This window comes from Desmodus rotundus, chromosome 4, assembly GCF_022682495.2.
Source record: "Desmodus rotundus isolate HL8 chromosome 4, HLdesRot8A.1, whole genome shotgun sequence".
Taxonomy (NCBI): Eukaryota; Metazoa; Chordata; class Mammalia; order Chiroptera; family Phyllostomidae; genus Desmodus; species Desmodus rotundus.
The window spans coordinates 140,079,691-140,097,965 of record NC_071390.1 but is presented as its reverse complement, the minus strand read 5'-3'; the positions used below and the strand labels follow the sequence as shown (position 1 = coordinate 140,097,965).

General features: G+C 35.9%; 1 protein-coding gene across 1 annotated transcript in view; it reads right to left on the bottom strand.

Moving 5' to 3' along the window:
• MALRD1 (MAM and LDL receptor class A domain containing 1) overlaps positions 1 to 18,275 on the bottom strand; it is a 543,248-nt gene that overhangs the window by 258,902 nt on the left and 266,071 nt on the right.

Sequence of the window (18,275 nt, the reverse complement as noted above, 5' to 3'; positions counted from 1 at the left end):
ATGCTTGGTGCCCTGGCTGATGTGGCTCAGTGGACTGAGTGTCAGACTGCACAAAGGGTCGCAGGTTCAATTCCCAGTCAGGGCACATGCCTGGGTTGCAGGCTAGGTCCCTAGTAGGGGGTGTGCCAGAAGCAACCACACACTGATGTTTCTCTCACTCTTTCTCCCTCCCCTCCCTTCTAAAAATAAATAAATAAAATCTTTAAAAAAAAAGAATATCTTTAAAAAAAATCTTTAAGGCTTGGTTCCTCAATTGTAAAATGGAGTCAATAACTGTCTCATAATACTTTTTAAAGGATTTATAATCCATGTATGGTGTTTACTGTCACCTTCTTTTCAAAGATTTCAATCCAGGTGTATCAAGTGAGTCCAATATGTAAGAATAAAATTATCTTCTAAAATACATCATTCAGGAATGACTTTTTTCTTCTCTTTTAAATGAAATGTTTCACTCAATTCGTTGTCCTCACCTAACACTACTATGAGAGGAAATAGTGATATGCAAATCACAGAATTCCCTGGAAAGTGTGGGGGGGTTTTCATGGAGAAAGATACAAAGTAGAATGACATGATCATTCACTGGCTTTACTGTTGCTCTCTCTGTTGGCAGACGGCTCCTTTCCTGCCCTGGTTTGGCCCCTTTTCACTGTGAGTTCATCCTTTGCAGACTGTGTACGTTTCATTGTGAGTGTGCCCCACAGGGTTTCACGTCCAACCCTAAAAGTCACAGTTGTCCTGAAAAATGCTAATTTCTTAGCTCCTTATGTGTCTACATGTTGACAGTATTTTCCGCAGAAGCACTTTTTAAAAGATGGGGAATCAAGTTACTTTAGAGAAGTGTGAGCCCCACATAAGACTCCTGAAAGATGTCAGAGGGTTTTTGTTTCTCATCCTTGCTGGTTGATAGGGTTTTTCTAGCACCATTTTATTGATTATTGGTTGATTTAATTGATTCAATTTAGGAGAGTAATTTATGTGAGGCCAAACTCATTTTTCCTTCTTTAAAAGATGGATTCTCTTCTAAACTTTTTTATACACTTGTGTATTATGCAATTTACCATGCAATGAGAAATGTGAAATAAAGATATCAGAAATGTGTGTGCATTTAGTTTTTCCACAGAGGTCCTGCTTTCTTTAAAATTCTTTAACACAACTCTCTAAGTATAAATATATAAATTTAGTTCATTTTCTCATAACAAACTCCAAACAACTGTTATGCTTAAAGAATTCTAAGGAAGTACTTAATGCCCCTGGGTGGTTTTCCTGCTACGGGTTAAGTGAAGGCTGTGTGTGTAATTTGTAAATCTCTAAATCTTAAAACTTCAGAGGCAGCCTGAGGGCTGGTCAGGAGATTGAATCCTGGAGTCGGACTGTCTGGATTTCTACTCCAGCTCAACCACTTACTAACTTTAGCAAGTTAATGACTATTCTGTAACTTAGTTACCCCATCTGATTAAGTGTCTAATAATAAGAGTATAATAATAGAGTTATCATAAGGATGAAATGAAATAATATATTTAGTTAAAAGAATGCTTAGTAAGAAGAGATGAACATGACTTGGTTACCATTCATTGTTCCATTGCTGAACACATTTCTCAATCGTCTATCGTGTGTTAGATAGCATTTGGATAACGTTGCTGCTGCTGGTTCTTAAAACTAGGTATATCTATTCATAAACCTATATAAATCAAATTTTAAATTAGCTCTTCACATTTTTACTTACCTTAGAAGAGTGAGATGATGGAGTTTAAGAATATCTTCTTATAAGCTTGGATTTTATACACTCAGGACTGGCCCATGTATCATCACAGGCAATTGTTACAGCATAATTTGATTTACAATAACCCAGGTCTGGAAACCGCACAAGTGCCCATCAGTACGCGAGGGATCAAAAACCATGGTACATTTACACAATGGAGTGCTACGCAACAGTAAAAAGGAGGGGACTCTTACTTTCTGCGACAGCATGGATGGAACTGGAAAGTATTATACTAAGTGAAATAAACCAGTCAGTGAAGGACAAATACCACATGAACTTACTTATACTTGTTCGTGGAATCTAGTGAACAAAATAAACTGACAAACATAATAGAAACAGAGGCATGGGTACATGGAACAGACTGACAGCTGTCAGAGAGGGGGTGAGAGGGGACTGGATGAGAGAAGGTGAGGGATTAGCCAGAGAACGTGTGTGCATAACCCACAGACACAGACTACAGTGTGGTGATGGCTGAGGGCTAGCTGAAGGGAGGCAGAGTGGGAAAAATAGGGACATCTGTAATAGTGTAAACAATAAAAATAAAGTTTAAAAAACAAAATAAAAAAATTTCTTTCTTTTGCTGTTGCCTAAAGGATAGTCCAATATTCAACTTCTTAATCAAAAAACTAACTTGATACCATACTCTTAGATTGTGTAAATTGCAGAGAAAGTTTAGCTGGTAGAAGACAAAACAAAACTACCATTAGGACTGTTTTGAGGTAATTGTGGATTCGCATACAGTTTTAAGAAATAATAACGTAGTACACTTTACCCAGTCCCCCAGTGCAAACGTCCTGTGAAACTACAGTGAACACCATCCCAGGACACTGACTGCAATAAGGAAGCTCTCTGTAACCAGAGCGATCACTCCTCTCTGTCATTGTCCTCTTAGAGCCACTCCCACTTCTCCCCACCCCTCCCTCCTCAGCATTTAACAACCACTAATCTGTTATTCGTTGTTATAATTTTTTTCATTTCAAGAGCCTCATAAAAATGCAGTTGTACAGTTCATCAACTTTTGGGATCATCTTTCACTCACCCTAATTCTCTGGAGTCACCCAGAGTGTCCCCTGTATCAATAATTTGCTTCTTTCTATTGCTGAGCTAGAGTCCATGGTGAGGATGTACCACGGTTCCTTCCACCATTCATCTCCTGAAGAGCATGCGGGTTATTTCTAGCTTTGGGTTATAATGAATAATACTGGTGTAAACATTTGTGTGTATGTTTTTGTGTGAACATAAGTCTTCTTTTCTCTGGATGAACACCTGCCACTTTGAGACTAGATTGTGCGGTAGCTGCATGTTTAGTATTTGTTTGTTCTTTTTTAAGAAACTGCCAAAGTGCTTTCCAGAATGGGTACTCCACTTTACCTTCTTCTCAGCTACATATGAGTGACCCAGTACCTCTCCATCTCTTTTCAGCATTTGGTGCTGACCTAACTTATTCATTTTCACTTTAACCATACGGGTAAGGTGTGTAGTGATATTTCACTGTGGATGTAACTGGTAGTTCCCTAATAGCCACTGATTCTGAAAACCCTTTTGTGAGTTTTTTGCCATCCATTTATTCTCTTCATGCCTTTTGCCTATTATCTAATTAAATGTTATGCTTCATATTTTGTTTGTTAGTGCATTTTACTAATGTATGATCTCCATTGTTTGAACATATGACACATTCTTTAATGGAGTCTATCTATGCACCAGACGGGGAGAGAAAGTGGTGCTTTGAGAAGACTGGAAGGAGGTGAAAAGCAAAGGGAAGGAGTTAGGCTGGTACCAAGAACATGCTTATGGAGGGAATCCTCCTGTGAAAGGTTGACACTTGTCTTTCCTTCTGTGCTACAGGAATCGTCACATTCAGTCGTCCTCCTATTGACAGATATTTGGGTTGGCTGTAGCTTAGAGCTTTTATAAAAAATTTATTTGTTTTCATGACTCCTGAACACATAAAAAAGTTCTCTAGAAAATATGCAACAGAAGAACATAACTGGGGAACAGGCTCATGTGGAGCTTCAATTTTAATTACTACTGCCAAGTTATTTTTTCAGGACTGTTATACCAATTTATACTCCCACCAGAAGTGTGTAAAATCTTTCACTGCTTTTTCTGCATTCTTGGCAACACTTGGTAATGCTTTTTATACTTTTGCTCAACATTTTGATATGAAATAATATCTGCTTGTGTTTTAATTTGCATTGTCTTGATTACCAACTACACTGGCAAAGCATCTTTTCTTATGTAGTGGCCATTTGTTCTTTACCTTGGAGGGGATGCCTAGTTATGTCTTTTGTTCACGTGGCTATGCTTTGGCAATTTTTAGGGTTTATTTATTTGTTTGTTTGTTTGTTTGTTATGGAGAAAATAGGGAATAATGGTTAAAACTACAGATTCTGGAGCTTAATTCTGAGATATAATCTGGTCTCACATCAAACCAGATTCTAGGGTGCAGATACAATCAAGACTGGAGTTGGAAGTGCTAGAGCTATCTTTCACAATTTGATGGAAGGCCTCCTCCTCATTTAAGATAGGAAGCCAAGCTGTATGTGTGTTTGGAAGTGGAAGGGGAATACAAAGGTTACACATGGAAATCTGACAAAATCATCTAAAGTCAAATCAGTCATTCCATTATCCTCCTCATCCCAGTGCTTTTATGGAGGACTGGCACTGAGAACAAGTGTGGGCATTGAATGTTTTTTCCCAGCACAGAGCTACTAAATGAGTTGTCTGTGGTGCTATGCCACATTAGTGCCCCTCTGTCTATGAGATATGGGGGTCATTTGGACGTCTGTCATGTGAGATCAGGGAAATAATGTTTTTCTAATGAATCATGTCAACATATCTCAATGCCTTTCCTTTCCCTAAAAAAACAAAATCTTAGTTTTATCTGGGTATTTCTTTGCTCTGAATAACCCACTTCATGACAGAGTTCTGCTTTTCTAACATTATCTCCTAGATGACAGACAGTTTTAGTCAGGTTATGGGGAGCAAATAATAACAGCTTGTGCTCTAAGCTCAATGCCTGACAGAATCTCATTGTGGCTTGGCTATCAGCGAACACAGGCACGAGGTCCTATGCAGGCCATCCAAACAGACAATGTGTGAGAACAAACAGGATAATGAGTTCTGGCATCACAGAGAAGAACACTTAAATGCAAACAATATGAAAATTCCTAATTAGAAAAGTGACGAATCACCCATTTTGGAATAATGCATATTTTAATACAGTTAAATTTATTAAAAATAAATAAATATTCTGAATATTACTTTTCTCATTTCCCTATGCTCACTTTTCATTAGGAATTAGTAGTAGAAAATTACCTAAAACTTGTTAAATGCTTTATAGTCTTTGAAGCATACTGTCACCCATTATTATTATATCATTTGATGATCCTAAAACTATTTTAGCTCATATTATGACCATCTTTGTAAACACAGAGAGAGTTCAGGTTATAGATGCTAAGTGATTTGCCCAAGGTCATGAGTAATAAGTGGTAGAGCTGGGATTCAATCTGTGTCTCTTTCTCTGGCTACATGTCCAGTGATCTTTTGTCATATCCAGAAGCCTACTATGATATTCTAAACACCTCACACTTTGGGAAATGAGCTGATACAGGTCATCATGTCTTTTGATTGCTCTGGCAAAAAAAAAAATGTCGTCCAAGGTCAAGATCAATTACTGTATTTTGGGGGTGGGTTATCTGAAACAGGAGTCCATTTTGCACTGGAAGAATAGAAAATGAGATTCCTTGAAAGGTTCAGAGGAAGGTCAAAAGTGAAGCCAAGGAGCAAGACTGGGAACTAATTTTGTTTTTCTTTCTATGTACTAAAATTCTAGTTAGATCCATCCCTTCTGTAAAACCAGACATACATATAAGCCTCATATTGTAGTTTTCTTTTCAATAAAGGGATATGCGGTTTTCTTCATTTGTTGCAAACAGCAAGAAAACTGTAGCAAGGAATCAAGCCAGGGGTCTGAGAGCCCCAGACAGCAACCAGAACAGAATAATCAATGGCCAGAAATATATGTGGTAAAAGTACTCAGTGCTGAGGAGCACTTCCTGATAAACAACTCAGTGGTGATGATAAAAATAATCTCCAAATATGAGATAATGGTGCCCCTACAGAGAGGGAGAGAAGATGGTCCTTCTTGTTGAACATTAATTTCCATAAAAGTGATTTTGTTCCTGCAACTCCTTCTACATTCTATCAGTTATCACTTCCTTCATAAAAGTAACAATGAAGACTTCTTACCAAATCATAAGTATTTTAAAAATTAACGCTCATATATGCACAAGACCACTAATGCCTCATTCAAACCTCAGTTATTTTCACAATCCTTTCACAGGATGGATTTGGGGGGGTGTCAGTATGAAATACCTACTGAATAAAATGCTAATTATCTTATTGAATACATGTGTAGACTTTTATTTGCATGCATATATTTATAGAAAATTGCAAGGAAAAATTAGTAAGTTTGCTTTCTCATCTATGTTCCTACAATTTCATATATTTTCAGAGGAATTATCATCTACGAGAAGGTACAAAAGGACCTTCTAATTGGGTACTATGCCTGTAGAATGGCTCTGATCCTAGCAATTCACATTGGAGTTACTAAATTTAACAGAACTTTTCTGCAGTTCTGACTTAAAAGAGAATTTAAGTAATTTACATTATGTATGTGCAAAATAAAATATAATATGGAGTGATCTCTTCCCCAGAGATCTAGGAAAACTAAATGAATCCACCGTAATCTGTCAGTCATTTTGGACCATGAACTGCCATTTACTTGGGTCTAGTTCCCTGTCTGGCAATGTTTGCATTCATAAGAGTTTCTTAGAAACGTAATAGTGCCTAAGCTAAGCAGGATAGGCAGCTATACTTGCCTACAAAGCTTGAAAGGAAAAAAAAGGGAGACTTTCAAGAAATTAGAACATATTTTAAAATTCTAGTATGTCACAGAAGGTAGTACATTTTAGCTGGAGACAAAGTATTTAGAAAAAGTTATGTGTAGATCCATGCCAATGTTGTGCCTTTAATCACATCACAGAAGAAAGACAGGTTCAAGTACTGAGATATCTGTTTAGAAGCATTGCATGGGTTTTTTAAATGTTGTTTATTACTGCATGTATAGAGTCATAATAAAAAGCGTAACTGCACTCTAACTATAAATCTGTAAAAATAAAACTTACAATCTCTCCACATCTAAGTAAACAAACTAAATTGGAAAAAATATCAATTTACATATTTCCATCATATTTTGAGCTCAAATGTAGAGAGAAAAATTTTTAAATTCCTCTGATTTTGACTTTTTTTCCTTCATTATCTTTTGGTTAGACATTTAAAAAACACTCAGAAGGAACAAAATCGCTTTGTGAAAGCTTAATTTGTTTAGTGCCATTTAGAGTATTATTCTCTCCTTTTCAGTGCTTCATGCTTCTGCATGCATGCACGTGCTCTTGACTACAAAGGAAGGTTAGCTCCAGTGCTAATGAAGCTAAGAAAGTTATTAATTTCTACCTTTTACCTCATTATTTAGAGCTTTTCTTAAAGTAATTTAAGTGAACCCCCCTGCAATTAAGTCCTCCTCCTCTAACCTGGAGCATTTTCTCCCCATTCTGCAGTCCTTTCCGAGCGGTATGAACCTTTAATTTCGGTGAGATTTTATATGCTGAATGATCCCCACTGAAATCAAAAAGAGTCAAGATAACTCATTAAAAATATGACCCCTAAAATCCTTAGGGTTCATGAATGCTGATGAAAAGAAATCCATGAATTCACAGAAAATATATTTTACCCTTCTTTTTAACCTCCCATCTCTGTGTCACTTCAACTGCTGGTGCTCAGAATAATGATCCCTCAGCTCGTAAAACTGGAGAACTAAGTAAGCTCTCTTGCCACCAGCAGGTTGGCATAAAAGAGGACAAAGCAATGTATGATGACTATCTGCAGGATGAAGTAAATGGCGTACCCTGCGTGGAGAATAAAATATAATAGTACTTATAAGCCATAACAAAGTCTTCAATGAGTCATTCATGGAAATATGAGTGTTAAAGCCTTCATACATATGGTCTGATCCATAAGGTAAATTCATAAACAGATGGTCTAATTTAGTAAAAGAATGGTAATTCATCCAAGTTCACTTTTAATATTTTTCAGTTTTTCTATTCTTGACAGAATAATATCAACCACAACAGGATATAGGGTTTTTAAGTAGGGCCACAAAAGTAGTAGCTTTATAAAGAATGAAAAATCTGTCTGGACTGCACAGGTAATTCCATGTTCAACTCCCCATCAAAAATTTCCCCCAAGTCTTCTACTTTGTAAATTCCTTTTCTTATGTGTTTATATATTATTCTCCTTGTTTATATTTAAGCTGGAGATATTGGGAACTCTTACTTTTTCTAACCAATAGTATATGTCCTCACAATAAGCCATTTATTATGGAGGGCACAATATAAATTGTACCTGTGTCCTACCTTCAACATAGTGGAAGAAAGGGACTTTTCTTCTGGAAAAATGCAGAAAAAAGCCCACAGATTTTTAAGAAGTCATGGGTAATGAAAGGCATGGATAAGAGAATAGAAGAAAAATGTATATGAATAACATGGTTATATTTGCTTAAATGAGAAATATTTTAAGGGAAAAACTAAATTCAGCAAAGGAGTTAAGTTGGAAAGTTTGCCCTTGGGAAAGATGAGCAATGGTGTCCCCATACGAGAAGAGGGGTTTCAGAGCACCATGATTATACCTGAGGAGAGGCTGGTAGGAAGGTACAGCATGCAGTTTTAGTGGGTCCCCAACATCGGTCCTCCGGGAATAAAATCTTAGATAGCCCAATGGTTTGTAGCCTTCCAAAGCTCAACGTTACCCAGAAAAATCTTATTCTTTAATGTTTCATTAATCTTGTTGGGGATTTTTTTTGTTATCACATGAGCAGCATTGATGTGAAGTTCTTTGAAATTATATAAAATGTATGCAAAATGTGTGTTACAAAATGTTGAGAATAGATGACTCTGTAGAACCTTCTCTTGATTTATTCAATCTTAAATTTTATCACAAGAGTTAGCTGTTGTATGCCTATTGGCTGGCATCGACTATCTCATCGTGCTGTTTATGTTTGATATTTAGTGATCTTGTGTATAACATGGGCTATGAGAACTAAATAAAAATCTTATATTTTTTATTGAATTCTACAAAAGTTATTCCATATATCATGTCAACTGGTGAAAAGAAAATAATGTTGACAATGTCTGAATTTGCAGCTAAGTTGAAATTTCTTTTCTCATATCAAACAGAATTTAAAAGGTAAGTTCATTAAAAATAATTTTAAAAACTTAATTTTTCAATTGTTTTTCCTTTTCTGTTCAAAAAGCAGTTTTGAATTATTTTTATATTTGCTGAGACTGCTAGTGGTTTGTCTTTTACAAACCACTAATGTGCATTTTTAATTTGACCCTTTACAATTTACTTAATGTAAGTACATTACAAAATACTCAATAATGTGGTTATAAAGTTAAATTAAAGCTAAAGGTAAGTTATGTCAAAAATAACTGAAAATTACAAAAACAATAAAAGTAATAACACTGTGTTAACTAGCAGAAGTAGCTTCACAGTATCTGATATATAAATGTATGATATAAACTATACTGAGTTAAATAAATGCTTACTTGATTATTTTTATTAATATTATATTTTAATTACTAACTGATAACTGGTAAATCCAGAGTCCACTGAATACATTTTGTATTTCTCTACCTCTCAATTGAAATGCCCTCCCTTCTTTCTTCTACTTATCCAAATAACTTTCAAGATCATGTTTCCTCTAAATACTTTCAGTCCATAAATATTTTAACGGCTTTTGAATTTTTAACATATTAAATGGCTTGTTATATATAGCTGGCATTTCATTCTGCGCTGCCTATACTCTTACTCATTCGATTATCATTCCTACCACATGCTGGAACCTATGCTTTATGCTGGAAACAGGGCAGTAAACAAGGCCGATGCAGCCTTTCCATCATGAAAGGTCCCTAGTCGTCGGAGAACAGAACTGTGTATTAGAGTCACATATGAGAGAGTCACGCAGTGCAGCAGGGCCATGAAGCAAAGACTCAGTGGTGTGGAAACACAATGCCACTCAGTGAGAATGCAGCGCAGGAAGTCGTGGTCGCCCTCTCAGAAAGAGTATAATTTTGGAAAGAGGACAATAAAATATTGAAGAACACTCAGTTTCTGAGAGGAGAGGTCTGTTTCTGATAGAAAGACTGACTGCCATACTGTTGCTTTTGCAAGCATTTAAGTTTTCACTAAGCTCACAAGCTCCACCACAGCAAGACTGTATCTAGTACAAACTCACTAAAGAGTTGTTTGAATGCAAGAATGGAATTAAGGAGTGGAAAGAGCTAGGATTGGGCTGGCAACTCAGTCTTTGCAAAGGACAGTGGTAGCCCGAAATTAAAGGGACTGAGTTGGCAACAGACAGTCTAAGTTAGTGCATAGTGTACCCTAAAATGCCCAGCTTTTCTTTATTCACGCCTTTCACATAATGCTGTCCACAGAGATGGAATCACAGCAGATTTTCCAAGGAGCTCTGTCGACACAACTCATATATTATTAAAAATATATTCCTGACTTCTTTAAAAGATGTACATAAATACACTAATCTGGAAAATGAAAATTTAAGCCTATTTCTTCATTGTTAAAAAACAGGCTTTAAAATTTTTTAACTAAAATCCACCAAATATTACAAATAGGAATGTATTCTTTCCTCATCTTTTACAGAGATAATATTGCTAATTTTATTGTGATTTTAATTATTTAATTTAATAATATATGTGGGTGAATCATAAGGGCTTTCTGTACTCCAACTCTGTGATCTAAAATTAGTAAAAACAGATCGCCAATCTCGTAGCAGCCTCTGAATCAGAGATGTGATTCATTTAGAACAATCATCCCACAGATAAGCAATTTTAACCATTTTTGGTAGAAGCATGTGTTGCAAACTCCACAGAAAATTAGCAGAGCAGGTGTTAAAAATTAACTGACACAAACCTAGGAATTCCAAATAGAGTTACTATCATTTGCCAAAGACTATTAGGATTTTTCAGACAATATCCTAAAAAAAATGAAATGAGAGAAAAAGAATGGTTTGTCATGATAACTTTTTTGAAACTGTTAAAATGAAAATATTATCAGAAATGAGGAAAAGTTGAAGTAAAATTAACTGGCACTCAGGATTCCAACGTAGAGCAGTTATGGACATCGTTGTGTGTATGAGTTTTCTGTGGGAGAATGAATGGTAACCACGTGAAGCTACTGGCCACCTGCATCTTAAAGTAGGCAAGTTACAATATTGTTTTTCTTCTCTTCCTATCCTAGACCTTATACTAAATAAAGAGTCAATAGCTGTGACCATTTATGGCATTTGAAAAGACACTCCTGAATCTGGGTGACAAATCTCTCAATGTATTAATTCACAGGCAGGCAGTCAATTTGGAAATTGCTGAGTCTACCTGGCTGCAAGCCTGATACCCAGCCACTGAAATAGCTCTTTGCTGTGGCAGAACCTAAACCCATTTACATTTAGCCTGCTCTGAATTTACTTCAGATAGAACATTCTCTTCAGTGTCTTTATCTTCAGTCATTGGGAACTGGAGTTGATTCATGCAAAAACTTCCCACTCAGATAAGACATATTTTTTCTTAATAAATAAATGCATGTAAACACTAAATATATAAGACATACACCCTTACACAATTAAATATTCTCAAGTCCCCTTATATATAAAATAGTGGTTTTCAAGAGGGTTGTAACATGGATGGAGGAAATACATCTTTATTTTTACTAACTTCAAATGAAATTTGGTATTTTCTTCAGTCATGAATACAGACAACAAATCATAGGCATTAGTAGTACCTGTGACTCTCTCATCAGAACAGCAAATATTTAACACAACATTACAGTGCTCTATCTTAAAAATATGTATGCTCATCACTCTTTTGAAATAATAGTAGTTATTTTATCCTCCGTTAGATCTTGTCTTTTAACATACCTTTATTAAGTCATAATTTTGGATTTAAAAATATTTTAATTACTGTGAATTTAATTATTCCCTTTATAAGTATAATATTTTTTTACATTTATAACAGTATTCTGAGAAGTAATTCTGAAGTTCATCAGACTACCAAAGGGGTCTGTGACACAGACACTCCGACACACGGTTAACCCCAGATCTTGAAGAACTCTGCTTTTAACTTAAAATGCCTCAATTTTCAAGGAGGGAAATTGTTATTCACCAAGTTTGATCATCTTAGAGGAAGATTATGAAATAATAGATATTTGCAATAGTTTTCAAGATTTCATACTTGAGCAATAATTAATATAATTAATTAAGAGACTCATCTAGCTAGGTTTGTTTTTATAAAATCAAGTTACATAGTTTTCAATCCATTCTTTCCTTACCAACATAAAATTCAGCTATTAAAATTTATTTTGAAGTTTTTGAATTATATTAGATATGAGGGAGAGTGATTTAGATAAGTACAATTACTGTTAATAGATATTGACAAGCTAAGTTAGAAAAATAAATAAAACAGCAGAAGTTGCTGAACACGTCCCCTGTGTCACATACAGGGGAATCATGTCCCCTATGTAACATACATGTGGAACAGGCATGTGGATTTATCAATATGCAGAGATGGGAATCTCTAGTTTGTATGATTTCAGAGCCACTGGAAAACTTGGGTGGACTGTAATATCTCTGCCCTGAGTATAAGAATGGTTTAAATTCTAACAGCAGAAGTTCAAAGTAGTGGTTAAGAGTGTGGATTTTGAAGTTAGAATTAGCTTTTAATCCTCATATACCACTTACTGTTGATGTGACCTGGGGCTCAATTTCCTGGTCTGTAAAATTAGTACAAACTATCAACCTCGCAAATTTATTCTGAAGATAAAATTAGTTAATATAGGAAAAGATTTAGCACATTGTGTGAAAAAGGGAATCAGCCCATACCTGGGACCTAGAGAAACGTAGCAGCAGCGGGAGACCAAACAGAAGTGAAGTAGCAGCTCTAGTCCCGGGAATAACCTTCTACAGCGCTGACTTAACCCGTCACTTGTAAGGCACCAGCTCTCAGGATCAATTAAACTAAGGTGTTGGCACCTTAAATAAATCTTTTCTCCATGGCAGAGGGGACCACAGAGGCACTGGCTGTATAGGATTCCTAGTGGGTACAGTAGAGGCCCCTGAAAGAGGTAAAAGATGGGAAAGAAGCAAGAAGTTTTTTAAAAATCTCAGTTAAAAATATGCCTGGAACAAATATGTCCATGTTCTCCAAGAATATAAAAAGAAACATTTATTATATATATACCAGGGCACTGTGATCATGTGGCAAAAGCAAAATTCTGAGTGTGTTAATATCTTTGATGGCTCCAGCTTGAAATGCAGAGATTGATGTTTCTCCCTTGATTTAGTCAAGGTATCAATAATGCAATATGGCTCAAACTATGCAGATTGAATTAAGGCGCTGAAACAATTCTGAAAAAACAAATAATGTTCTGATACTAAAAGTTTAGCTTAATTGATTTACAGTAAAATCCACATGGAAGTTTGAAAAAATCAATTTTCCAGATTATAGATCAATACAGATTCTATGCATCCTTTCTATTCGAATTTTCTACCTCCTTTTCTCTGAAACAATAAGTAAAATGTCAGCAATGTGAGTAAAATAGTGTCAGGTATTCAGTAAGCTAAATATGCCTAAATATGAGATCAAAATATGCCTAAAACCAAAAGGCTGTCTGATATACTCTAACACCTGGGCACGTGTAGTGTTAGCAGCTACAGTCATTACCAATTTCAGATCGGGATTTGGCGACTGTGTGGGCCTGGGGGGACAGGGTAGTGAAGGGTTGGGCAGGATGGAGAATGCTCCCTTTTGCCAGTTGACAACTGAGGCTTATTGTTTCTAGAATGAGAGTAAAAGATGACTCAGAGTGGCCACACTCTGCTTAGTGGGCAACGGAATCTGGCCTTTCATTTGTTGATTTGACATTTTCCACTGCCTATTGAACAAAATCTGTTTTACCACATTCGGTATGATCTTTACATAGAATTTCCAGGAAGTCAAGTATAAGAGCTCTAAATTAGAAGTCAGAAGAATTGGATTGATATCCTAACTTTTTCTTAAAATACCATATGAGCTAGGGCAAGAATATATAACCTCATAATCTTAGTTCCTTCATCCGTAAAATGAATAGCTTAGATTAAATGTATTTCAAAGACCCCACCAGCTCTAAAATTCTCTGAATCACTAAGCAAGATAAAGCAATGAACTAATTTAATTACAGTCTTTCAGCATAACTAGGCTCTATAATCAGGAGGGCTCTCCTGAAACACATTATTTTTCTCCACTTCTGCTTGAATATATTATGTTTTCAATCATGATGGTATAATGGATAGCCCTGAATGCCTTCAATCAAATAGATTCAAATTCCCAACAGCATACAGCCATCTTGATTAAACTATCAACAGTTTATTATAGATGGAGTATTTCCAAAACACGATAATGCTCTTTAGGTAGCAGGTGTCCTGCATTTTATTCAAATGGCAGGCTGAAAAGATGCAGAGATGTTTTGTTTCTTGATGAGGCTAAATGGACTTTTACCCATGACAACAAATTGTCAGACACAGGTAAATTAAAATATGCCCTCCTAATTCTTTTTAGTGTATTGAAATCTACATATTATTCATCATTATTTAACCCCATCAGAAAACAAATGACTGGAAATTTAAGTAAAATTAAATATTTTTTCACATTTTTTATTGTTCAAGTACAGTTGTCTCCTCCACTCCCTCCCCCCACCCAAGCCATCCCCACTTCCCACCCTTGACCCTATCCCCCTTTGGTACATATATTTATAAAAATAAGTTATTTTTATATGTTGTGGATCTCTTCGTCTACTCCTGAGCACTTGCTTAATTTTTTGTTTTAAATCTTAGATGGTCTGAATACACTTAAATTTAATAGTGAGTGTAAATTAGTTAAAAGATAGGTAAAATTGATCAATGGTATCAAGAATAAGTATACTAAGAGGGTATAGGGGATAAATGGTAATGGGAAGAAATACAATAAAAATGAACTATTCAAAAAATAAATAAATAAAATAACAAAAATGAATTATTACTAAATTCAGATAAAGACATGGCCCATGGATTTTAATTTAGATTATCAACATCCAATCTTCCACCATAGAAAGAAGCCAAACAGATTGTGTTAACATTCTAATCTTAATAGTACCTGAGTTCAAATTCTAGCTCCTCCTGTTGCTTATAACCTTGGACTTCCCACTTAGCCCATCTGAGTATGAGTGGAAAGGCCGTGGAAAAGCAGAGATCACAACCAGTTCCCTTGAACTAAATCCCACTCTCAAAGCAGCTTGTCCCAAGCAGTGACTGTTAGGTAATAATCCTTCTACCTTAAAATCCCTTTCATCGCACATTAAAACTAGTTATATTTTTAAGTTGTCATTTCTCTTGAAAAAGCTTAGCTATTTCATTTCATTTTTTTAAATTTATAACTAAAGCAAACTTCAAAGTAAAGAAAATTAGTAAGGTTAATTTCTCAGCAAAATACTTCTTCCATCTTATTATAATCTACTCATCACTTTGATATAAGACAAAGGTTACATTGTTTCAATTATATCTATTTAGTGAAGAGTAGAAAAATGGTGGTACATTTACAAAATGGAATACTACCCAGCAGAAAGAAAGAAGGAGCTCCTTCCCTTCACGACAGCATGGATGGAACTGGAGAGCATTATGCTAAGTGAAGTAAGTCAAGCGGTGAAAGACAAATACCATATGATCTCACCCTTAAGTGGAACCTGATCAACGAAACAAACAAGCAAGCAAAATACAACCAGAGGCTTTGAAATAAAGAACAAACTGGCAGTAACCAGAGCGGAGTGGGAGGGGGATAACGGGGCAGAGGGGAAGCGAAGAGTTGTCAAGAAACATGTGTAAAAGACCCATGGACAAAGCCAAAGGGAGGTAAGATGGAGGGTGGGAGGTGGGGATGGCTGGGGCAGGGGGTGTAGTGAGGGGAAATGGAGACAACTGTACTTGAACAACAATAAAAATAAATAAATTAAAAAAAAACAAAAAAAGTAGTTCTTTTTTTCCCCTGAAAGCAAGAAATATAGAAGTGAAATACATATACAATGTAAAATAGTACTGCTCTTCACTAAATATTTCCTAAAGCAATAGCTTTTCTTTGTTGTGGTTTCCTTGAATTCACTCCTTTATTCCAGGAGTAGTTTAAGAATTACACAAATCCATTCTAAGAACTCTTATTCATTTTGTTTTCTTAAAAAAGAAAATGAATCTATGTAATTAATTTGGATCTCAGTAACACAAAAGTCTCTATCTCATTATGAGAGTGAAGTACTCACTAGTATCAGTGAGGGACACTTTGGGATGGTGAGGGGTGAACACATCACTTCTGGATGTAAATACACCTGAATTCCAACTCACAGTCCTTCACTGACTGGTGACGTAGCCATAGGATGGGTAAGTTATTTCTATGAGGCTCCTTTAATCCTCGCTGTAGTAAAGTGGGGCTCGCATTATTTAACGCAGAGGGTTGTGCCAAGAATTATTCAATATGTGAAATACTACGTGTTAACGTTAAATAAATGGCATGTACTTAGTTGTCAATAAATGCATCTATTGTTGTGTATTATTGTGGTTGTGCTCCATAATCAATACTACCCATTAAAATATATTATTATTAAATCATTGTTCAATGGTCATGGGACTCTTGCATCTGGTTATCTGCCTGTATTTCACACTTAGATTACAAATTCTTAGATGAGACTTTAAGGTTGTGCATGTAATGCCTAACAGCCATTTTTTTTTTGGTGTCAAACAAGGACTGTCCCAAGCTTGGCAGCGGGCTCTACGTGGGTACCACTCTTTTCCAGCAGTGCCTTCATCCGTCAGTCCCTTCTCTGAAAAGCTGGGCAGAGGGGCATAGAGACAGAAACCTCAAGGCCTTGCTCTGAGGATTCATAGCCTATTGCTGAAATGAATAAATATACATGAGTAGCCCGTGAGCAGGAAGAATTTCTGGAACTGAGGGACACTCAGTTTAAAAAAGTAAAGAAAGAAAAATTAAAGGCAGATTCTCTTCCCCTACTCTGTTTGCCATCTGGCTGGGATGTTCTCAAACTCACGAGGGTAAAATCCAGCCTGGTGTTGCACAGACAGAGAGAAGGCTAAGAAGTACTTTATAATGATGATCAAAAATACATTATCATATTAACTAGCAAAATAAAATGACTGCCCTGAAATTCATGAAAAAATATCAATATATACTATGAAAAATTTCTCCCTTTTGTAATAAATGATACTAAATAAGAATAGACATATAGTTTAAAATATATGTATTTTTAAAAATATGGTAGGAAGACAGCTGTTAAATGTCCACAGGAATCAAGTGGAGGAACCAAAGGAGTTCAACATGACTTGCTAGGAAGACATATCTCAAATAGTTTAATTGTGCATTTTATAGTAATATAAAGTATGTTTCCATAATATAAGAGAGCCGGAATGTAAACATGAGTGAAACTAATAACAAAAGCAAAGTCTGAAGAGCTGAACCAGACCCTTCACATGGTATGTATCACGTAAGTATCACATTCAACAGACACTAGCGAAGCACTCCTGTGAGAACTATATTCTGCAAGCATTATATTTGACTAAGTTTACCTATTTAAATATAAGAAGAAATCACTGTGATGTTTGCTGTGTGTGTTTTGTTAGGCTGGCTTTTCTGCATCATTAGAGCAGAGTCCTAGGTTTCAGATAAAACACGGACTCTGCAGCTGGCCATTCTCCGCTCAGACACGGGAGCCCTCGGTGTTCTGGTCAGTTGCTTTCCATCAGTGCTGGGCACTTCACCGCAGCTCACGTGCAATAGGACAGCAGTGGCCTCCAGAGCGTGATTTTAAAGGCAGCTTTCTTAAAATTCTAAGTAGATTCTTGAGATGAGCACACTTGCTCCCTCTCTCTCTCTGTCTCTCTCTCATCAACTTTTTGCTGCTGTTTTAATTTGCCAAAGAGTAAAGGTATATGAACAAAGTCTCATTAATATTAATATATACTTTGTTATTTTGCTCTCCAAATACTGTCACTTTATTATACTAAATTAAAGCTCTGACAGAAACACCCAATTAATGCTCAGGGAGAAAATGCATTACTGGGTCACAGTTAATAAGTGGTTCACTGTAATCACATATGGATCATTTCATTCTGAGCAGTTCAGTACTTTGCATGGTGCTCTTGGAACTAGAATGTCTAATATCAGTTCCCTTAATCATCACTCACACATGAGTTAAAATGGGTAGTCATTCTTCTTTTAGAGGCACAAATACTCTACTTTCTTTGGCTAAGAAGGATAGGGAAGGAAGTGTCTCAACAGAAGAAACTTACCTGTCTTACACAGATTGATAACAT